Consider the following 25,546-nt stretch of genomic DNA (forward strand, 5'->3'; position numbering starts at 1 on the left):
TGCTCATTTATTGTTCTGTGGAGCTTTTCTCCCCAGGCCTGGACTGAAAAAGGATCTGTGTGAAGTTGGAATTTCCCGATTAACAAATGTAAATAAATAAATGAATAAGTTCATTTTCCCATAAATACTTCCCCAGTATCACCCCTCCTCTCTTTGATGGTACTTCACCTTTTTCCAGTTTCTTCTAAAACATGTTCTTCCAACTAGTAGTAATTCCAAAGAAATAAATATTAATCTGACTTTTGGCATTAAGTCTGGAAAAGGGGTATTAAACACAAAGTCTGCAGTTTAATAAGTTTATCATTTCATATATGTGTCTTTCCAAAATCCATTAATTTTATTACATTCATATTGTATCTGTTATTAATTTCCTATGACTTCAGTATTACTTCTCCAGCATTCTATTTGTGCCAAATGAACATCTTTATTATTCTTTGTGGTGTTAAGAATGCTATATGCAAACATTTCCCAGTATATACTTTCAAAGTTGGGGAGTGATTTATTAAGTAGGGTGTTGATTGCAGAAGGCTAGTATTTACATCACCTTCAACATCAGTGCCTTGGTTTTCTTGATGTCTCTATTTTGTTTTTACAGAAGACATTTAATTCAGTTAGCAGGTATTTGTCTATTTTTGGTAAGTAGATTTTTTGTTGTTTTGTTTTGTTTTGGGTCTAATATTAGTACAATCACATCTGGAGTTATTAAGTGTTTTGCAACTTGAGCTAGAAAACTATTGGCCTGCATGTACGTGTATAAATCTTCCACTGGGAAAGTATTTTCTTTCAAATTAAATTGCACTCCTGTCCACTCACTGCCATTAATTGCCATCCTTAAAAATATCTGATGAGCAAGATAAGCTTTTTTTTTAGTCCGTAACCTTATAGTATCAATATGTTCACAGTTAGACTTGTTTGTACTGATTGTACCAGGCTGTAAGTGCTGCATGCCAGCTTAATAAATGTATTTCAGTCTATACTACATGAAAAGGTATTCCCTGAGTTTACTTCTACATTCTTTCGCATTCAGTTAATTGTTAGGTGATGTTGAAACAATGTGCTATGGTATACCTAGAGAAGGCTGAGGTGAAACTCTTGATGAATCAGTTGTCCAAAGCACAAGATGCCAAGGAAAAGAATGCTAATCACTGTTTTCTTTAAGAAATCACATTTCATGTGACTTCTAAATATATACTGGTATTGATTTCCTTCTTTTCGGAGAATTTTCCTTTCTTTGAGTTGATACAGCTATAGAGTGGGTATACACACACACACACACACACACACACACACATACACACACACATATATATATATATATATATATATATATATATTTGGAGGGTGTGGGGGGCTTCCTCCCACAACTGTAAGATACATTGGGGCTTGTTCCCCCTGAAAAAGAAATCATAATTTAACGTTTCACTCTTCTGTGGTTCAGATGTTAATTTTTGGTGTTTCTGATGCTCACGGTTGTGCCCTTTGACATGTCATAGTAGAACCAAGTGCTGTTGACTATGTGACCTAAGACCTATAGAGACTTTTCTTCTCTTAATATCCTAAACAGAAACAAACTTTGATATAAAACTCAGAAAGACAAAAAATATAACTGTATCTCTTTAACATAACATGATACTTAGAATTCAGTAAAGGGAAACGAAAGTTTGAAATAACGGATTTTGAAGCATTCATTTTCTGAAAAAAAAAACAGGAGCTGCTTTTTGGTCAGCATAAAGAGATGAAATTAAAACATTTAGGATAAAAGTGAAGATAAGATAAAATAAGATAAGATAAAATAATAAGAGGCAATGCATTTGCATACAAGAATACAAGAACACTATAATTCAAAAATAAATCATTAAATAAACTAAGGAAACAAACTATTTTGATAAAGCTAGAATTTGAAGATGTGTGTAAAAGTTAATATGATAACTTCTGGATTATATGTCCATCCAAGTCATCATCCGGCTGGGCTAGAATTGTGGCTGAGAATCATACCCCTTTTGGTATGTATCTCATAAGACATCTACAACAACTGGAAAGGCCACAGAAATACCTCACAAAGAGGATTACCAACCTCAAACAGATGCCCTATGCAGACCTTCTCAAAAAGCTCCAGCTTTACTCCATTGCATATCGTCTGCTCAGAGGCGATCTCTGCCTAACATACAAAGCTATGTCAAACCCAGACCTGTTATACATGCTCCACTTAAAGAAATACCAATCCCTCCGAGCTACAACCTCTAGGGACCAAAACCTTGTCACCACAATAAACAGAACATGCTGGAGTGATAGATTCCTATCCCAGAGACTTCCCATAATCTGGAACAAACTACCTATCTATATCAAACAAAGCTCCTCATTAGCAGTCTTCAAGAAAAATCTTGATGATTGGATGGGAAATAGGAAGTTCACTCCGGGGATCATATCTGTGGCTCTGCTCGACAGGGGCACAGGAAAATAATTTTCTTGGGTGTGAAAGCCAGGGTACCTTTTTGGCTAGGCTTATATAGGCCCTAGGGCCAATAGCCTATTACCTACCTATGAACCTATACACTCCAGCCCTGTTTCCACATGAAAATAGCAACACTTTAGCTGATAATGAAAATCTGGGAAGATGCAGTGACACTATAACTTCATCAGTACAGGTGGGTCACCAAAAAGTGTAGGCACTCCTAGCATAACATGTATCTCTCTATTCTGTCATTGTTAGGCTAAACCTGAAAAACAATCTATTGTAAATTACAAGCTGAGAGGCCTCTGTGCTCTGCTGCTATAAAGAGCTACTTAACCGCCATGTGACACTTATAAAAAGAATAAGTAATGACATCAATGGCAGAGTATGACATGGCGCAGGAGCACAACTACCATGTCTTACCTGCATCGCGTATCAGTCTTCCTTCCAAGTAATAAAACACAGTGAGAGACAGCATGTGTGTTGTGCAAAAAAAGACCCACAAGCCCATATAAGGCATAACAATGGCATTGAACCTCGATAATATTCCACAAACATGACACCTAGGTAAGTCAGAAATTATATAGACTAACACAGGCATCAGATGCCAGTAATCTGTTGTAGAAAAAAGAAAACATAACTGAAACCACTGGGCCACAGCAGCACACATCAAGCTACTAATATGGTAAGTCTGATGACACTGCAGAGCTCTTGGCGATAACAAACTACACTCTAGTATATAAAGCATCACCATCCATTTAGCTATGAGAATGCATACCTCTCTTACACACTTTGATTGTGTGTATACCTTAAATATGTCTGCTGTTTAATAACCTTATAATAAAATGTTTACATTCTTTTACCTGTCATTCTTTACTTTTGTATTTCTGTTTAACTCTTAATAATCCTCATGGTATTTGTACAATAAGGAACTAAGACATGTATTGCATTGCTCCTATTCACCATGCAGCTCTTGGCCAGCAAGCTCAATGCAATGCTTGTCGTGCTATATAAGAAGATCACATGTAACAATTGTCACACTTACACTTCTGTGTTCTGCTTATCATGTATGGAACATACATGTGCGGATTAAACCCCAGATGTCACTCCTGCACAGATGCAAACAATCCCCTCTCCCATTATGGTCAGGCATCAGGCGATCACTCATTGCTATCCCTTCTCAGCAAGCTCCAGCAGTGTCTAGGATGTAAATCAATTCCAATCATCAGAAGCACGGTCAGAACCCACTCCTACCTGCCATGGTAATTGGCTTCCAGTGTCTTACATTCATCATTACATTCTGCTGTTTAATCTTGACTTTTATCAAACATGTGTGTCTTGTGTATAGTTTATTATAAATGTGATTATACCACACATTCAGTTAAGCTTATCATGGTTTTGCCATATCTTTGTTGTATAGTATATCAAAAGGTTCTTGAAGTCAGTTAGTAAACACACAAACAAGCATACATATAAAACTTGTGTTCTAGATCTTGGCCTGAGCTTGATAGGAACCAACTATGTGTGGCAGGTGTCAGTAGCCAGAGTTGGCTCACTCCTTCTGGAAGAGGATTATGAGAAAACCTCCACATTAGTACTGATTCCTTACAGAGGCTGTGGAAGTAGAGTTGTACAAATGATGGGCAGATTAGCTCCAAGAAGAATGCATGCTTTGTTTGTATGATGGCAAGCATAGTGCTAACAGCACACTAAAGCTCAAACTCAAAGAGAAGCAAAAGGCACGTAAAAATGCAGCCAACAGGAGACCAACTCTTTCTTTTCCAGCAATAGGAAAATAATATGTAAAAGTGAATCGCAGTCTAATTCATGTGGTAATTGCTAAACTGGAGAGGAAAGGAGACGTGAGGAATTAATCAGTCAGCTGTGAGACAGGAATTAAATACATAAAGTGGTGGGAATATTTTGTATTGATAGGATAACAATTTATCTGGTTTAGTACAATACTTAATAAAATATGTTGTTTGCATACTGTGGTGGTGGATATCAATTGACTGTTTACAGCACTTACAGAAGCAACTTGCAACCACATGCAACATCTGTGGTACTGTTGTCTATATATTTTTGTGATATCAGCACCAGTTAATTTGTCATAATGAGCTGCTATATTTCTGAGGCACTTGTGCCAGTAGCCTGAACTGTGCTTGTTATATATCACTGCTAACCTTTGTTATAACGAGTTGCTAAAGTTTTATGGGGTCCATACCTGTAACCTGAATATTGTCTACCATATAGTACTTGCTGTGTTTTCTGGTAGCCATGTCTGTAAGCTGTGGCATTTTCTTGCCATATTGTACTGAAAACATTGTTACTGGTTGCCCTTTTTTCTGTTTTGACTATACTATACTTTTGCATTGCAACAAAATTTGTTTATTATATCAAGTAACTCTCAATAAAACTTTTAATATACAATTCTCATGTACAGTTAACATTGAGCTGTACATATCACACCACCTAAGCTTATTATGCAGAGCCAACTGCAGTTATCTCTCATTTGACATTCCTGATATTCCACGACAACAGTCACCTAGTACCCTTTCTTTTGCCTGCTTACTTGCATTAGCCACACTGATGCAGAATATGAACTGTCTCGTGCTCACTGCCAGCCCTTTACTGTTACCAGTCACAGGTGTCCATGTGTGAGAGGTGAAGAGAAATATATGTAATGGAGGCAGCTCCCTTACAGCCCTCAATTACCCAAGTTGTCATTGCTCGCTAAACACCTAAGCCAACACACTGTAATCCTAACACTAATACTGCACATACTGGGGTACTAAAATAAATCCCTGTCAAAGCCCCTTAAGCCTCATAGAGAATATATAAATGTGCCCAGATCTCAGCAATGACATCACATCTCACCCACCATACACACTACTGTTGCCACTTCAAACCTGGGTTATCAAAGAGGTATGAACATGGAAGGCATTGCATACTTTCAGACAAGAAAATGTTACTCAATAGTCAGGCATACTGATTTAGCATTCATTTGGCTGATCAGTTACAGTTGCAGTATCAGCAAATAAGCATGTGATATGGTTGTTACTCCAGCAGTAGTAAACAACATTCAGTTCTCCAACTTGAATGTTATGAAGAAAGACATGGTTGAGCTCTCCATGTATGCCTCCTAGGCTGATAAGGAACTAGTCTTCAGCAATATTCTGATATCCTCATGAATGATGCCACAATACAATGACTAATTTCAATAATTGGATCAGTAATGTGTGCCATTCTGCCAGGGTGGTGGGTTCAAGGATTCATCATATTGCCAGCAAGACCTTCTGTCCTCCTTCAAGGCCATTTTAGGCAAAGTCAGTATCCTACTCTTGCCAACCCAGCAGGTTCAATTCAGGCTTATATTAATGTAACACTAGAAGCTTAAAAAAACACAATGGTTAAGGTGTTTATTTCATAGACACAAATGTCAGGGTTTGATTCTCACCTTTGTTTGCTGCATGGTTATTGGCCAAGCATGTATTAGTCTACAGACTGATTGCTTAGCATTTACTTATGAGCCTATGAACCTATGAGCCCAGCCTCAATGCCTTCCTAACCTTTGAATGCATAGACAGCTGTACAAATACAGAAATGTGAGTCCAATGTAGTTTTAATATCTTCCACTCGTTTCTTCATATCTAGTCTAGCAAGATACTGATCTAGAACTCCTACATATCATGGCAAAAACAAAGGAGTCTGCCTTCCACATCATGGTCAGTTATAGAACCTACTTCATGATGCATGTGGCCCATGAAACTACCTCAACAAATTATAATCCCTAACTATTAATACAATCATCCTGGGTGATTTCAGCTATCTGTCTATAATCTGACTAGCAGCAAAGGAGTGTGCACAATTGGTACTGAATAACAACCCCAACTCTCTTGACCAATTAGTGTTGACCCCTACTAGGGGCTCAAACTTACTATGTATCCAAATTGTAGTTATGCCCTCTTTAGTCAAATCTGACAATTATGGTGCAGTATTTTCTATAACATCCCAGCCTAAGGCACCCTCAAATCTCATTGCCTTTAGAGACCAGTGCAAAGCTAATTTCCTAAGACTTGCTTGTGACCTAATGAGATTTAAAAACTCCCCACTCTATGAGGTCCCCATACTAAAATGGATTCTTAAACTCCCAATTTCTATTCCCATCTAAACTCCTGCATTTAGGGCTCTGCTAACATTTATCAGAAATAAATGCCAAGTTCAGAAACAGACTTATTTGGTTTAATCCCTGCATTAACAAACTCTAAAACAAGAGAGAGAGAGAGAGAGAGAGAGAGAGAAAACTTGTAGCTCTAAGACATAAACTCAAATCTCCTACTACAAAACTAACCTCAAGGGGATAAATGAAGAACTAAGGCAAAAGGCCAAGATCCACAAAGTTAAATATGAATTATACATTACTACCACATCCAAAGATAACCATACAACTTTCTTTAACTATGTCAGGAATCTCAGAAACAATACCCAGCAGTGCAATGGTTAATATCAGAGGATACTACTCACTTTGGCCTGGGAGAGATTGTAGACATATTAGTGGATACATTTTTATCAAACTTCATCCTCCGGCCTTTTCCATGATTTTCCTTCATATAAACATCCAGTCCCTTTATGATCACCTCAAGGAAAGTACTAGAATTCCTCTGCAAAACCAAAAACACAAGATTGCAGGGTCCTGACAACAGAACAGGTTATTTTCTTGTTAGTGTAACACAGAGCATTGCAGATTCCATTGCAAACATATTTAACCTCAGCCTCTTCAGTGGTTATTCAGCTGAAGCGTGGATAACAGCTGTTATGGTACCTTACTCAGGGGTGATCCAAACTCTGACGCTGGGAACAAGAGACCATTATGCCTTATCAGCCTCATTTGTAAAGTAATGACACATATCATCATGGAATTAATAAATAAGATTACTGATAGCTCACAATCCATTAACCCAAACCAGTTTAGCTTTGTGAAGGGGAGATCCTGCTTACTTAAACTACTTTTCTATTCAAGAGTCACAGAGGCATTGGCGAAGGTGGCTTGGTACACACTGTCTACTTAACTTGAAACAAGGCTTTCAAAACTAGTCACACAATAGTATTATTGACAAAATGCACTATAGTATTATTGACAAAATGAACAAGCTAAATATCAACAATTATGTACATTTTGGGAGAGCAAATTGACTAACAGGCAAAAACAGTCAATCAGGGTTGGTGGCATACTTTCCACAAAAAGACTTGTTACCGATGGTGTCATCCAAGGCTCAGGTCTGGGGTCACTACTCTTTGGCATACACTCTTCTGATGCCAACACTAACATTAGGGGTCTCTGGCTAAGTATGATTTAAACTTGAGGCTGTCCTTAACAATCCAGATGATACTCATAGCATCCAAAGGGGCTTATCCTTACAAATTTGTGGTGTAAGGACTTTGGACTAAATGACAAACGCAAATAAAAAAATAAATAAATAAAGAAGTAGTATTATAGTATCTTGGAAACATGAATTGGCCTGTGCCCACCACATGAGTGATATCCAACCAAAAGTGGTACTTTCATTAGCGATCTTAGCACATTTATGGACAATGATTTCTTGTTTAATTACCATATATCAACTCTCAGTAGGAAATCCTTCTGTCTAGCTCAATTATTTACAAAAGGAATATAGTCCAAGTTCAGGGAAGTTACTATGCAACACTACTTCTCCCTCAGCATGCCTCTGTTAGAATATATTGGACAGACTGACATGCATCCATTCAAGCATATGGTCCATCTAGAAAATTGGAGTATTTCCCCACCAGCATAATCACATGTATGAATTTCTTGAGCTATACAAACAATCTAAAACCTCTCCCTCTCACTTCAGTCTCTTATTTTCTACACACCAGTCTTAATATTGTCTACAGGGTTGAAAAATGACCCCATCCTTCCTGACCTCCTTCACATTCTTAAAACTGGAATAACCACAAATATCTATTCTATGGACCTAAACGTACATTGTTATATAAACAGGACCTGTTGGTGGGATAGAAACCTCTCTAAAAGAATACCCAACATTTTAAATAAGCACCCACTCCATATCAAGCAATATCATATCATAACAAGCAAGGTAGCTGCCTTGTTCTCTTTAAATCTAATCTAGATGAATGAATAGTAGCGAGAAATTCACATTGCATCTGGACTCTTAATCCTTCGGACAAGGGAAATAGATAAACTACTGTAGACAAGCTCTTCCAAATTGATTGCATATAATACAGCTAGGAACTCATGATCCTGAAATTAGCAGTTATAATTGTTTCTTTATGCAGAAAATATGATATTAGCAATGTTAAACATAAGAGATGTTAACAACGTTAAACATAAGTTATGCATTCCGTAATGTCATACAGGACAGTCAGTGTAACTTCATCCAAACCTCTTCCATGGTGCATTAAAATCTCATCATCTGTATATTTCCATAGTGAGCTATTTCCTAAATTTGTCCTTTACTTTGTTTTATGACCATCATAGATTTCATAAAGTCAGGCTGTACTTAAAAAAGGTAGTTTTAATGCCATAAGTAATAATTTGTACAGGAAAAATTATGTTCCAAGTGTAAACATATTTTTTAAACCCCAGGAGAATATATATTTAAGTGAGACATCCATAATAATTTATAATTCATTCCATTCCCTTTACTGTGTATTCTGGCATTTTTTCCCAAAAGGAAAATCTATTAAAAAGTGCAATTTCTTAAATATGTTAGTCTCTATGGGTAATCTCTTTTAAAATATTTTCTGACTTTGGTTGCATTTTACATTCGGCATATCTTGACAACTTTATCACAGACAATTTTAAGAGAATCTAGTCTTATAATAGGTTATGCATCTATATTTTATTCTATTGTGACATTGTAGAGATGTTGAATCTTATTAATATTTTAGAATGCTTTCATATAACTTTTCTGCATCACTTATATATTTTCCTGGTAATTTTCAAAAATCTACATTTTTTCTAACTTCACGTTTTCTCTAATAGTTTATCTAAGTCATTTGTTTAATTCTATAAGGCTTTTTCCATGTCTACAGCTGACAAATGACAATTTTGGCTACTACTACTACCACTGGGACATTTCCTTTTTGAACCACATATTTTCAAAAGGTTGTCAAAATAAAGTGTATGAAATACATTTCCTGCTTAATAATTGTCAGTCCATCTTCATCTTCTCACTATGTATCACATTTCATTTCAAATGATTGATTGCTTGAAAAACATCAGTTTGTAGTGGAATTCTAATCTTGCTTTTTTGTAGGATGATGAGGATTTTCATAGCCCTCTCTTTGCAGGACAATGCTTGTATCCCTTTGTGTGACATGATCGTTTCTTAAATTGCTGCCTGACAGTGAAGAGGGAATTTTATTCCCCTACAGTATTGTTATTCATAAAAGTTTGCATTTTTATACTAAGAAAAGCCCATAAAAGCGACTGGTGCTACAAATGTGTATGATTCTATATAATCAAGTAAAAGTACCTTTTAGACTACTTTCATGCAGTAGCAGAATGATGCGCTTGAATAGTAACTGTCAAAATATAAAAAATATTAGATAAATTATATGGTAAGTTCCACTGATATACAGCCTTTCATTAAAATGCGCTGATTTATTTGTATCGTTTTATTTACTGTGTATGCCCTACTACTTTATTTACTGTGTTAAGAACTTTTTTGTAGGAGGAACTTGCAACAGACTTCCAGAAGAAGTAAAGCTCATGTTTTAAATAAATGCATTTAGAGTCAGATCATTTTGCTTATATTAGATAAAACTGCATTTTGACTTTTTTGTCCTCTATCCGCACTTTATTCAATTTATTTATTTATTTATTTATTTGTGACTGGTTATGACATATTTTCAGCAGTGACCCTGGGAAAACCATCTCCACAGTGATAACAAATATTGGTGATGTCATAATAATATGTATATTATGTCATAACTATTTTTGAAAGGTTTACTGTACTAGTAATTTTAGAAGGTTGCCTGGGACATAGTAAATTATATGAATACAGGCAAAAAAGACAATATAATCAAATATATATATATGCAGTTAATAACAGCACAGACTCATTGAGCTACAGTGGTAGGTTACCAAGTAATAGAATTATATGAGAACTTGAGGTTAAAAAATAAACAAAATATTGTTTCCTGATGCAATTAGTGCTTGACACATGTATGTACTTATTATGAGCTGTTTAAGGGGCGTGCTTAAAGGTATTAGATTTATTATTTGCACGTGTGATAAAATGCAAATTATTTTATACTTTTGATGACAGTAATACAGAACTCCAGGTTTACAGATTCTTAATATTTTTTCTTTGGAAATGTCTCGACAATTTCAGCATTATGCCTGATGCATACCTTCCTGTGAATGAGATGGACAAGGGCATTATTCAGGATTGTGGAGTCTGCTGTGTGATATTTTAATCATGAAAATGATAACCTGCATTCTAGCTCTGGCTTGTTATTAATTCTGAGAGACAGAGAAAGAGAGAAATAGGGAGATGAGCTTTTGCAATAAGGTAAACTTGTTTATTAGGGTGGTAAGTCTACTAGAGTTTTGTTGAGAAAGAGACAGTGGATGCTTAGAACACCAGAACTAAAAAAAAGTAGTATCACAATGGCTGGTGTTATAAAGAAATCAACCTGAAGTGTCACAAACCAATGTGCTTGGTATACCATGCAATGTTTGCAGAGGCATTGGTTTACTGTTTTGTTGATATGATCATCAAATTTCAGTATAGGATCAATTAGCATAGTGAGGTTTTCTTCAGCTGCCTTACTAAAGCCATTTCCTGCACCACAGTGGTAATTGTCAGGGAGTGGTGGGACTAACTATCTTTAGTTACCAAGTGTGGAGTCTCCTTGGGTCCTATATGTCCAGGAAGTCTCATAAAGCTGACTAACAGGAGCACAGTTGGTTTAGTGGTACTAAAATGGCATTCAAATATACAGTGACATATGCCTTGCTGAGCCTGACTCATAACTAGCTGTGGATTGTCAGATAATGTTCAAGTAGCTACTTTTTAATTATTGCAATATACCTTAGGACCAGTCTCTACCAATCCTATTCCTGAGTGAAGCAAGGCTGCAAAAGCTTCTCATTTCTCCTGCACTTTTGCTGTCCATCTTATGCCAATGTCACAAGTAAGACATGGGCCATCTGCAGCTCAGGTAGACATCCTCACTCTATAAAAGGAGATGCGGTAATCTTTTTTATTTGATGAAATGCTCCACATTCAAGTTTATCAATGTTGTATACAGGAGAATATATGAATACATAGGATTCTGCCTATATTTGTCTATTTAGATCAGATCTAACTCTTTATCATTACGTATAGTTCTCATTTTGTCCAGCTGTATGTCTGTCTATCAGTCTGCCTGTCCATACATCAGTCTATCTATGTCAGTCAATCTACATAGCTTGGTTTACTTGCTCTGTTTTCTCCTGCTTCACAGTTGTAATCCTTGCTGATGTTAGACTGCATAGGTAAACCATTTGATGATGGGATGGGAAGATGTGAAAGCTTGCAGGATTTTCTGTTATTTGAGAGTATGTGGCATGAGGTTATGAAATGTGAACTTCTCTAGAAGAATACCACTTAAGAGGAAGTAGCAGGATGAGCAGAGTGTCAATAAACTTTAATAAGGTAAACACACTTGTTAAATACCTAGATTCTAGGTGTAACACATTCAACTTCAACTTGTTAAATTTCCGCTTTATTAAAGTACTTATTTCTAAACACTACTTCAAACATTAAAGTGAAGCATCAAGATATAATATAATAATGCAACAATCTATACGACAAAATACTGCAAAAAATGAAGGCTGTTCAATGCTGTTGTGCTCTGGATAGAATATATAGTAGTATCCACTTTTAAAAGTATGAATGCAAAGCAATTATTAATTGGCATTCAAACAGATTCAAATAAAAATGTTAGTCCAGTGTATATATAACTGTCACAATTCAAAACTGTCCAATCATCATTTTAATAGTTTTAATGGTAGAATAAAAATATAAATAATGACAGCAGTAAAGAGAAATGCTCACTGTTGCAGGTAACCATATATGCATATAAGTAGTTGGAAATACCTACAATATTCCAAACTGCTGAATCTAAAACAGTTCAAAAGGCAGTATATTGCAAAGATAAGTAATGCTCCTGTAAAGATCCAAGCTGCTATATCATAAAACAAGACCAAACACAAGCTCAGAAAATCTGCATAGCACCAAGTTCTTCATTTAAAACAATCTAATGGATAGTCACACACATTGCCCCTCTCTGGCAATCACAAAATGCTTGCAAAACCTCTTGGTAAAGCATCCAGGAATGCTAAAATGCTTGCCAAAACAATTCTACTACTCTCAAGGATTGACACCTCCACGGTGCTGAAATGCTAAATAAAACATTTCCTAACACTGAGTTAATAAAACACACACACACACACACACACACACACACACACACACACACACACACACACACACACACACATCCACTGAAAGAATAAGCTGGAAAATGCCAAAGGTTGGTCAGTGCATAAATAGGTTCCATAACACCTGCACTCCAATGCAGAATATATTGCAGCTGAAGCCATAAATACATTTAAGTAATAGAATTCAGTTAGAAAAATTACTAATCAGTGAAAATAACAGAGTTCATCATAGGCAGCCAACTGATGTCATCTTGGAATCAGACAGCCCAAAACATATTAACACTGTCACCCATTCTACTTGCCCAAGACATGCATCTTCCTCACAATGACTGTATAATACTGAGAAGGAAAGCTTGCAACTTCCTCAAAGTTGTAGAAATCTTAATCAGGAATTCTGCACAGAGATATCAATGTGTTCAGCATTATTTAGGGTAACACAAGAGTGGTTGCTGTAGTAACAGCTATATTTCACAACATCCATGAAGCTTGACCAATATACACCTTCATTCTGGTGTGCATATCAAGGACTGAATGAGAGTTCAGGATATTTCAGCTATGTTTACAGCAGTAATTAGACCAGGACTGTCTACCAACTTGTATTTACTAGTCTTGGCAAATTATATATAGAAAGTGATACAGACTACCCCTTAAGCTCTGTCATGAGCATATGTTGTAAGTCTCACAGGTGTAATATCTTTATCAAAATTAATCCATTTTATAGCACATGAATGGTTAACTTCAATTCAACCCTTCTCAACAGATTCCGACATTTGTTAACTCTGTCATATCAGTAGTGGTGGTGGACTGTTCAGTCTCACATTTGCCCAAATATTTAGGCCTACCCTCTCTCATAGATTTTTGAAGGAGCATGCTCTGCCACCCCCCAAAAATGTTTAAGAGTAATAAATACTTTATAAATATTCACCATAGCAAACAGGTCATTAATCTTTGGTACAGCTTTCAGATCTAAACCATTTAAAGATGCCTTAAGATCACAGTTTGCCAGTCAGCAGTAATGAGGACCTAATCTGCAAGGATTTTAAACAATCTCTTTTGATTATGATGATAAGAGAGAGGGAGGCTTCAATGCATGTATGTGCAGAATTAAAATATATCACCACATAACAATAAATACCCAGCTAAGTGTATTAAGGAACAGTCTAACTAAATGGGCATCCAAACAATTTTGTCCCTGCTGCCAGCAAGAAGAAAATCCCTCCCCCCTTATGAAAACTGTAAAAAATGTAATAAAATTTAAAGGCATGACAATCTGCAACTGCTATCAAGCATTGTTCAGGTCTGAACAGTCCCGCTGAGTTTCAGAAGAGTGAGTCTGTATGAGGTCTACAAGGCACCAAGCACGTATCTTTTCTCTAGAAGTAAAATCAATCTACATGTAGAGGTTTACCACAATACCAGCCCAGAGAAGCTAGGACTTGGGCAGAAGTGGAGGTTGTACCACAGCAACAAATAGCTCTACAGAAACCACAAAAGCACAACCAACTCAAGAATAAGAGAAGAGATTAGAAGAGAAGAGAAAAGAAGAGAAGAAAAGAGAAGAGTGGAATAGGGAACTGAGGGAAAGTGAAGCGAAGAGAAGGGAAGACAAGAAGAGAAGAGAAAAAAATCATTACTTTGATACTGTGTGTCCTATTAATTTTCATACTTTTAATGGTAGAATAAAAAATATAAGAACAGCATCAGAAAAAGGCAATATCCACTGTTGCAACCAGATATATAAATAGTTGTAAATACCTACAATGTTCTAAATGCTGAATCCAGAAACAGCGTATATGGTTGTATTGTGGCTACTTTACCTACAAGAATATAACCTAAAACAAACTCTAAATACAAACCATACTGGGGGAATCCTAACCTTAATAGGGTATATATCAAAAGGAAAAAAAGTCATGGCTAAAACCAAAAAGACCACACCAACAATGTCAAAGAAACAAATAAAAGCACTTTTAATCTTTGGATCACAAAACTTTCAGGTTTATACAACCCTTCCTCTGTGTGTAACAATATAACTCAAATTCAAAAGACACAGCCAACCAATTAAAACAACTTTCCAATCAATCCATTATTTAAATATACAAGCTTAAAGGGCAATGAAAAATATATATACATAAAACACAAGTGTATAGAAGCAACAAATATATATATATATATATATATATATATATATATATATTATATATATATATGGCATCCGTACAGATGCTCGACTACATCTTTCACCGAATCCCAATTTGGTGAGCATACTTTCGCAAAAGTGCTGTCCACTGAAGCAGCACTTTCGTGTAAGTATGCTTGTTGTTCCAGTCGTACTATGGTGCGGTAAGGGAAAATTCCCTTTTCCCCATTGTAGTGCTACCTCGGAGTGAGAATATTAAAGTGGGGGAGGGTGCAGGCTTGCCCCCCTGCATTCAAGTAGATTTTGTGCTTTTTTTTTTAACATACTTAAACAAAAGCGCTTTTTCGATGAAAGCGCTTTTGTTAAAGTGTGTTCAGTGGTAATGTATTCAGGCTTTTGAACTTTTGTTCAAAAGTCCTAGATCAATATATATATATATATATATATATATATATATATATATATATATATATATATATATATAATATATATGACATAAAAAATGCAAACACATCCAAATCTACATTATTTCAGTAATTCTTTGCCAATGCATGGCTTTTTTTTTAAAAATAACATTGAAACCTATAGTCAGATGTTGGAATGTTTGTGTGATTATGATAAGCATCTGAAACAATTAAAGAGATGCAAACTGCAGCATGATACTAATGATTTTAATAATGGACAAATATTCTCATGGCTTAGAGAGAAGAAAGGGACTATAGTTGAGAAGAACGTTTCAGTGTATGATTTAGATATGCTTGAAATGGGTCTACTTCACTTGACCTAAAACTCATTTGACTGACTCCCATTTGACTGACACCCAACTGACCTAAATTTCATTTGACCTAAAACTCATTTGACTGACTTTCATTTCACCGACATGTAAGACATAGACTTGTTGTGGGTTTTCCCTTCACCTTTGACTTGTTTGTGATAAAAAAAAAATCACTGTAACTTATAGTGATGACTGTTATAATTCTGATAGTTATGTATATAGTAGTGTTGTAGTGTTTCTAAATGTGGAGTTTTCTATTTACATTTTTATGAGAAGTATCTAAAGTAATTTGGCAAATGTTTTGTGCATTCCCAGCAGTAGTGGGAGCGTGTAGATTACTGTAAGGCAAGTTAAAGGTATATGCCCTTCTCCCCACTGTAGTGTGATCCTGGAGTTAGTATATATAATTAATGGAGGTGTGGGGGCACAGCCCTCCACATTGGGGTATGTGGGTGGCATAGCCCCTCACTTAATTTGGATATATATTGTCTTCTGGAAAGAGTTAGTCATTGGTGTAAGTATGCATGTCTATTTGGTTGTACATTGTCCTGTTTCTGTTAAGAGGGTTAGTAAGTAGTTTTTAAGTTCTGGAAAGGGTTAGTTATTGGTGTTCTAAGTGTGCTTGTCTGGGTTTAGGACTATTCACTGAAAGCACATTTCACTGAAACACATTTCACTGTGCACAATTCACTGAAAGCTCAATTCACTGAAAACTCAAGTCCCTGAAGCACATTTCACTGAAAGTTATATATGGCCTTTTCCCCACTGTTGTGCAACCCTGGAGTTAGTGTATGTAGTAGGTGGGATGGGGGGCACCACCACCACATCAGGGGGTGTGGGGGCATAGCCCCCACCTATTTTAAATATTTTGAACTATATATATGGATACCTGCAATTCCAATAAATTACTTTTCTGAACTTAATATATATCCAAAATATGTGGGGGGGGCTACACCCCCCACACCCCCCTTACTAATTATACTAACTCCAGGGTCACACAACAGTGGGGAAAAGGCCATATATAACTTTCAGTGAAATGTGTTTCAGTGAATTGAGTTTTCAGTGAATTGAGCTTTCAGTGATTTGTGCACAGTCATTTGACTTTCAGTGCAATGTCCTTTCAGTGAATAGTCCTAGACCCGCTAGGCTATGGTTTAAGATTTAGTATGTTGAAATTCAACATTGTAATCTATCAGTGAAATGGGAGTCAGTCAAATGAGTTGTCAGTCAAATGAAATTTAGGTCAATTGGGTGTCAGTTAAATGGGTGTCAGTCAAATGAGATTTAGGTCAAGTGAAGTAGACCCGTTTGAAATACCTGTGAACACATCTAATAGCTGTAGCAATGAAGCTGCTCTAATTCAGACTCTATACCAGGAGCAACTTGTTTAATCAATCAGAACATTGTTGAAACAGACAACCCCCATCCCACTGGTGTTAGTGAAACCACACAACCAATGGTTAGTACGTGTTTTTGTCTACCTCAAACTCTACTCAAACTGCAGCTACTGGAAAGGGTCGAGATCCAAATGAATGTGGCACCCAGGGGAAGATCAAAAGGAAGAAGAGAAACTCGCAGAAGGGATTGCAGCAGTCCACAAATGAGGAGTGGATCCAACAACAAGAGGTTTTTATGAGGATAAGACCATTATAAACTTATCTGATGTCATTTTGACTGAAAATGAAATAAGTTTGCTACATAAAGATTTACAATTTATTCCATGTTGTAGTGATAGTATTGATGATGCTTTAATTGACTTGCATTTGTTTACACGCCACCTTAACTTGAAAATTATTTTTAAAGGTGAAAATAATGATAAGTGTTTGAAGAGATCTAGTACCTTTACACTTATTAGTGCACCTAAGATTATAGCTTTTCAGAACATCTGTGAGCAGCAGATTCAAGAGTGTTATTTAAATGATGATTTTGTTAGGAAATTTAACCTCACTAAGGCTCTGATCAAAAATAACTCTGACATAGTTATTAAACAGGCTGATAAGGGTGGTGAAATTGTGATTTTAAATAAGAGTTTATATTTTGATTGAATGCATCATTTTTTATCAGATGAAAACATATTTAAAAAGATTAATTCTGATGAACTTTATGCTATTATGTATATAGTGAATGTTACTGTTTATGATCTGTAATTGACAGATGGCATTGATGTAGAATTGTTTAACTTTTTGTCAGTGCCAAATCCTATTATTCTCCTCCTGTACGGCCACCCCAAGATACATAAAAATGCTCAGATACCACCAGTGAGACCTATTGTTTCAGGTAGGGGGTGGGTTACCAAACCCCTATCTGTGTACTTGGAGCATGTGCTCAGTCCTTATTTAGCACTGGTTAAAAGCTACATCAAAGATACTGGTGATTTTTAAATAAGCTATACAAATGGTGTGAAGCTAATGCAAATCTTGAATATTGCTTTGTAACTCTGGATATAGTATCATTGTTCACTGTTATACCCAATTCATTTGGAATAGAAGCTATTAGACAGTTCCTTTGCCATTGCTCACATATTACAGGTAGGAGTATTGAAACAATTTGTTATCAACTTGAGATTGTATTAGAAAATAATTTATTTTTATTTAATGAAAAGATGTATCATCAAAAATCTGGAGTGGCTATGGGAATGTCAGTAGCCAATACGTATGCTAATCTAGTGTTGAATTGCTGGGAGAATCAGTTTGTGCTGAGTGATAATAATGTTTTTGTTAAGTTTATTTTCTTTTTTAAATGTCTTGTTGATGACATTTTTTGATATGGACAGGTAATCAAAATGAATTAGAAATGTTTCTTGACTGAACAACGCTACTGACTTCTTGAGGTTTAAGCTGAATTTTTCAGAAAATAAAATACATTTTCTTGATATCACCTTAAATAAAGATAATGGTCTAATACAGACAAGTGTCTTTAAAAAGGAAGTGCAAGCTAATATATTCCTACATATGACTAGTATGCACCCAAGACACATATTCAAGGGTATAGTAACTAGTCAGTATTTAAGAGTGAGTAGACTTAATATTGATGAATAGGGCGGCCACGGTGGTGCAGTGGTTAGCATTGCCACCTCACAGCAAGAGGTTCTCCGGTTCGATTCTTGGCTGGGGTGCCTTCTGTGCGGAGTCTGCATGTCCTACCTGTGGTCGTGTGGGTTTCCTCCGGGTGCTCCGGTTTCCTCCCACATCCCAAAGACATGCAGTAGGTGAATTGGACACTCTAAATTGGCCATAGGTGTGAGTGTGTGCATGTGTGTGCCTTCTGTGGAAGGTTGGGCGCCGGGCTGGCAACTCAACACCGTAAAACTCCACTGCCAATCATGAGCGGACAGATGATCCGCTGTGGCGACCCCTAACCGGGAAAAGCCGAAAGAAGAAGAAGACTTAATACTGACGAATAGGTGTTCCATGAACAAATTGAGGACATGTCTATGGAATTTAGAACTAGGTGTTATCAAGATACACTTTTAGATAATGTAAAATTGTATGTAAATGGTGAAAGGGATGGTTTAGCAAGACCTTATTTTAGGAAAGATGGATTTTCTAGTAATTCTAAGAGATGTCGATCTGATAACGATATGTTAAGATATGTCACAAGTTATGTGAGGGCTAATTAAGTGTTAGATATTATTAGAAATAATTGGACAATTTTGAGAGCATATCTTGAATTAGGTAATATTATAGGACCAATGCCACATTTTTTCTTTTAAGAAACAAAAGAACCTTAAACAACAACTGTGTTATAAGGAAATTAATTTTGTTAAGAAGAGTAAGACTTTGAGTACATCAAGAAAGGGCACTGTTCCCTGTTATAATTATGTCAACTGCAAATATATACAGAAAGATGTAGCTTTTCAACATCCTGTAACTGCACGATTACTTGAATCTACGTGCTTTGCCACTTGTACAACAGAAAGTATAATATATTTGGCTACCTGTATGGTGTGCACTGCCTTTTATGTAGGCAAGTGCAGTAGGAAATTAAAAGGCACAAGAAAATAATTGTCTTGGGTGGGGAAAGCCAGGGTACTGTTTGGCTAGGCTTATATAGGCCCTAGGGTAATAGCCTAGTACCTAACTATGAACCTATGAACCTATGATTGTATTACAGAGCATATGCCAGACATTCAAGGTAAAGTTTTGACAAATGTGCTAGCAAAACACACTATTGATAATGATAATGGATATATGTTTAGATTTGGGGTACTCCAAATTGTCTATGCCAGTTCAAGAGGGGGAGACAATTCCAATAAATTAGATATGGCTGAATACAGGTAGATACTTAGAATGAATGCAGACAAACCTCCTGGTTTAAATGCAGCCATTAGCCTAAAACCTGTCTTAACAAACAGGCAGATGAGGCTGCGAACATAAAGTATGCAAATAAGTACTAAATCAAAATAAGTTTTTAGTATGATGTATAGGTAAAGAATTAATGAAATAATGTAGATTTGGATGTGTTTGCATTTTTTATGTCTTGTATATATACATATATGTGTTGTTTCTCTACAATTGTGTTTTATGTGTGTGTGTGTGTGTGTGTGTGTGTGTGTGTGTGTGTGTGTGTGTGTGTGTGTGTGTGTATATATATATATATATATATATATATATATATATATATATATATGGGTCCCCTTCAAAACATCCAAAACCTATAACATCTAATTTCATAACATTGAGATCAGAACATCTAAAACCCATAACATTGAATTTCATAGCATCTAACAGTACAGATCACGTGAAAATAACATCCCCTCCACATATAATGACATATAATGACACCAAACTACCAAACACACTTTTTGCTATGTTTCTGCAGGGGGGCTTGATACAGTGGGGTTAGGAAATTAACTTTGTCCCACTGTAGTGTGATTTTGGAGTGGGTATATTTAATTTACTGGGGGGGTGCAGCGGGGGCTTGCCCCCCTGCAGAAACGTAGTAAAAAGTCAGTTTGGTAGTTTGGTGTCATTATATGTGGAGGGGATGTTATTTTCTTGTGATTTGTAGTGTTAGATGTTATGAAATTAGATGTTATGGGTTTTAGATGTTTCATAGTAGACCTCTATATAGATGTATATATCTATATCTATATATATATATATATATATATATATATATATATATATATATATATATATATATATATATATATATATATATATATATATATATATATATATATATATATATATATATATATATATATATATATATATATATATATATATATATATATATATATATATATATATATATATATATATATATATATATATATGTATATATATATATATGGATTCACTTTATAATTTCGAAATACTGAAAAACCGAATTTCAGTATTTAGAAATCATAAAGTCGAACACCCATAATCCCGACAGCACACAATTGTGAAGCACACAATCACAAACACATACGAACCATGCACCACACAACACATACATCGTCCAACCCAGACTAGAACAAACAAAACACACACAAATACAAAAACACAAACAAACCTACACTACATGTAAAATGGGGCAGCCCTGCCCATGTGGGGCTGTGCCCCTACTTATATATATATATATATATATATATATATATACTAACTCCAAGATCACACAGACACAAAAACGAAACACACACCCACAAATTTCACAGTCCCTCGCACACACACAAACATCACACATATACATACATCCACACATTCAGACACACTCAAACTCCCACACATAACCCTTACAAAACACTCACTTACCTTCAATTGCACCTACATCCATACACGAAACACTCCCGAAACTGCACGTTATGGACCGTAAGCCATAACCACGAATTTGAGATATTCAAATTCGTGATTATGCACTTTCGCGATTTTCAGTTTTCGACTTTATGATTTCTAAATACTGAAATTCGGTATTTCAATATTTCGAAATTATATTGAACCCATATATATATATATATATATATATATATATATATATATATATATATATATATATATATATATATATGTTGTTGCCCGTTAAGTTTGTATATCTAAATAATGGATTGATTGGAAAGTTGTTTTACTTGGCTGGCTGTGTCTTTTGATTTCAATTTAAACTTGTTCTGAGTAAGTTATACTGTTACACACTGAGGAAGGGTTTTATAAACCTGAAAGCTTTGTTATCCAGATTTTAAAAGTGCTTTTTATTGTCTCTTTGACACTGTTAGCATGGCTTTTTTGTTACTTTGTGCTTTGGTTATCCACTTCCAACATTTGTATGAGCTATTACTTCTTTTTTTGGTGTAAAACCAAGAAGACCAACTTCCATAATGATAGGCTTTGTACCACCAGAATGGGGGATTGCAAAAGTTATCCCACTTCATAAAGGTGGACCATCAGCCCACCCGAGAAGCCACAAATCTTTTAGTCTGACTAGTCTAATATACAAAGCCATGGAAAGAAATATCATGGAAATGTTTGACAAAGACATAGGTAACATCCAGACACTGGATCCAATCCCATTTAACTTTGTAAGGAGAGGTCATCTTTACTAATCCTGGAGGATGTGTTTGAGAAGGTCATTAAGGCAATGGATAAGGAGAAAACAGTATATACCCCCTTCCTGGACCTGGCTAAGGTGTTCTGTACAACACACCACTTGGGTATAGTTGACAAACTCACCTAACTGGGCATAAACCCCTACGTAAATCAATAGATTGACAGCTGGCTCAAAGACAGGACCTGAGATGTGATACCATCTCCACTAACAGCCTAGTCACCAGCAGAGCACCTCAGGACTCAATGCTGGGACCTCTCCTATTTGACATCTACTTAATGGAGGAAAAGGCTAATGTCAAGTGCCTTTGGCTGACCAAGTTCACAGGCAACTGCAAATTGGGAGCTATCGTGGATTCCTCATGACACAAACATCATACAATTGACGGGTGCCAAAGTCACAGATTAAAACTCAATGCCGAGAAGTGCATTATAGTGTCTATTTGGAGAACAGACACTGAGACTAATTACTTCATCAATAAGACACCCCAAGAGTTGACCTAGCCTTTGATCAACATGTGACCAAGATTGTATGAAAATCATTCTATGTCCCTCAACTTATAAGTAAGGGCATGGTATACAGGTCTAAGGAAATCATAATGCCACTTTATTTGGTTCTTATCAGACCCATCATTGAGTATAATGCTCCCTTAAGCATACATCTGACCAGACATATGCAATAGTTAGAATGCCCACCAAGGTTCCTCACTACGAGAATCCAGGTCTCCTGTATGGATTGCCTTAAAGCCCTGTCTCCAGGCTCAATCTCCTACTAGTTACCAACAGGCTGTCTATGCCTGGCATATAAGGCATCTTCAGATCCAGCTCTGATGGACCTTTTGTACTTCTGTGAAATGAATGGCATCAGAACCACTAGATCCAAGGATTTCAATTTTGATTGGTGAGACAGATATGTGTCTTAGATGATCTCCATGCTCCTGAACAGGTTCCCTATCCATGTGAAGCACACTCTATCCCTAACCATATTTAAGCGTAATCTTGAACAAAGGGTGAGAAATCAAAAATTCACCCTGGGTCTGGTTCCCATGTCTGTGATAGATGGAGGCAGACAGTAATGTCCAAGTTAACATACCTCCCACATAACCTCTAGAAACTTCTAACTTATCTCCACCTAGTAAATGCCCATAATACATAGGGTGACAACAGGGTTGGCTTGCATAGCTAGGCTTACAAAGGTCATGATGATAATTAGCCTAGTATATACCTATGACCTTATGATTCTATGAAACTATTATTATTTTAGCATAGTTAAATGGCCTCAAGGAATGCTTATATTTGAGGGCAAAGTTTGGACTTTTGTAGTATCTACCCAAGCAGGCATCGTGTATGTTATCATAAGCCTGAAGAGCTCACTCATAAGATAAATCTAAATTGTCTTACTATAAAAACATTCAAGTATAATGACTTTAACATTAGTTTAATAATTCTAACTTCGTAAAATATGCCTCCTTTGATTCTATCACTTTTCTGATTTTGAATTGCTTTTTTGTACCTGAAATCAGAACTGTGCTGCAGACAGCTTCACAAAACAAATTTTATAATATGACACTGGATCTAAATATAGTCAGTGAATTAAACAGAACTTAAGGGTAGAACTTGGCTAGGCTTGTAAGGGCCCTAGGGCCATTAGCCTAGTAACTTCCTATGATCCTATGAACATGCTGGAGAGACAGAAATGTGTCTCAGAGATTGCCCCTTCTTTGGACTAGGCTTCCTGTTCACAATAAGCAAAGTCTTTCCCTGGCCCCCTTCAAGACCAATCTGAATCAATGTATGGGCAATCATAAATACATCTGAGGTGGTGCCTATATAGACATGGCATATATGGATTGGGGCAATCTGTAAAATCTCTAAATAACTCAATTCAAAGGCACAAACACATAGGTTCATAGGTTCATAGGTTCATACTAGGCTATCTGCCCAAGGGCATTTATAAGCCTAGCCCATAGTTATTTGGCTTTCACCACCCCTTTAGTTTGAATAAAACTATGCCCATTATTTTGCTGTGCCTCTGTCAAGCAGTGACACTGAAGTAATCCCTGGGGTATATCTATCCCCATCCATTGGTCAAGATTCCCCTTGAACAAGGGCCGCGAGGGGCCCCGCCCCCCATGTTCCCGGGTTTTGTTCCCCAGCATAGGGGGGCCCTGGGGGGTGAATCTGTCCCCCCCGCACGTTCTATTTATAACCGTGTCAAGGTTTTAGTCTCCGCCTTGTGGTTCTGAGGGATCTAGATTTTTGAGGTGAAGCATATTCATCAAATCTGGGTTTGACATGGCCTTATATATCAGGGCACAGGTCACCTCTGAGCAGCGGTATGAGACTGAATAGAGCTGGAGTTCTTTCAGTCTGGCAGCATAAGACATATTTTTGAGACCCTTTATCCTTTTGGTGAGGAACTTTTGGGGCCTTTCCAGCTGCTGCAGGTGTCGGGTCAGATACATTCGAATGGGGCATTGTACTCAATCATAGGTCTTATGAGTGATGAGTACAGGGGCGATGACCTCCCTTGATCTAGATGTGAATCCCTTCATGATCAGGTGGGCAATGTAGAAGGTTTTCCTAACTACTTTAGCAACATGAGTGTCAAATGAAAGGCTACTGTCAACCTGGGTCCCCAGATCCCTGATGACTTCTTCTGTGCTCAGTGGATTGCCACCTATATGGTAGCTAGGGTAACCTTGTTTTTCCCGGGGTATGACTATGCATTTCTTGGCATTTACCTTTAGGCCATGGCTCTGGCACCAGTTATCCGTTTCTGTGAGGCCCTTCTGAAGGATATCTGTGTCAGATGTGTTTTCAACTATGTTTGCAGTCATCTGCAAACATTGTCAGCCATAACCCTCCTGTGTTTGCTTGTACTTCAGAAAAGTAGATGCCGACCCAGGACTGAGCCCTGTGGGACACCACTTGTGACAGGCTTTGAGTCTGACATGGCTCCAGCAACTCTGACCCTGTGGGTTCTGTCTAGCCAGTTTGCAACCCATCTTGTGATGTATGGGTTTACATTCAAGCTGATGAGTTTTTCGATGATACCTGAGTGGGGTATTGTGTCGAAGGTCTTTGCCAGGTCTAGGTAGGCTGTATGGACTGCCTTTCCCAATCAATGGCCTTGGTGAATGTTTGAAAAAAAACCAAAAGTTTAAAAGGCATGATCTGCCTT

Source organism: Protopterus annectens, chromosome 5.part0 (assembly GCF_019279795.1).
Source record: "Protopterus annectens isolate FY-2018-M chromosome 5.part0, PAN1.0, whole genome shotgun sequence".
NCBI classification, from domain to species: domain Eukaryota; kingdom Metazoa; phylum Chordata; order Ceratodontiformes; family Protopteridae; genus Protopterus; species Protopterus annectens.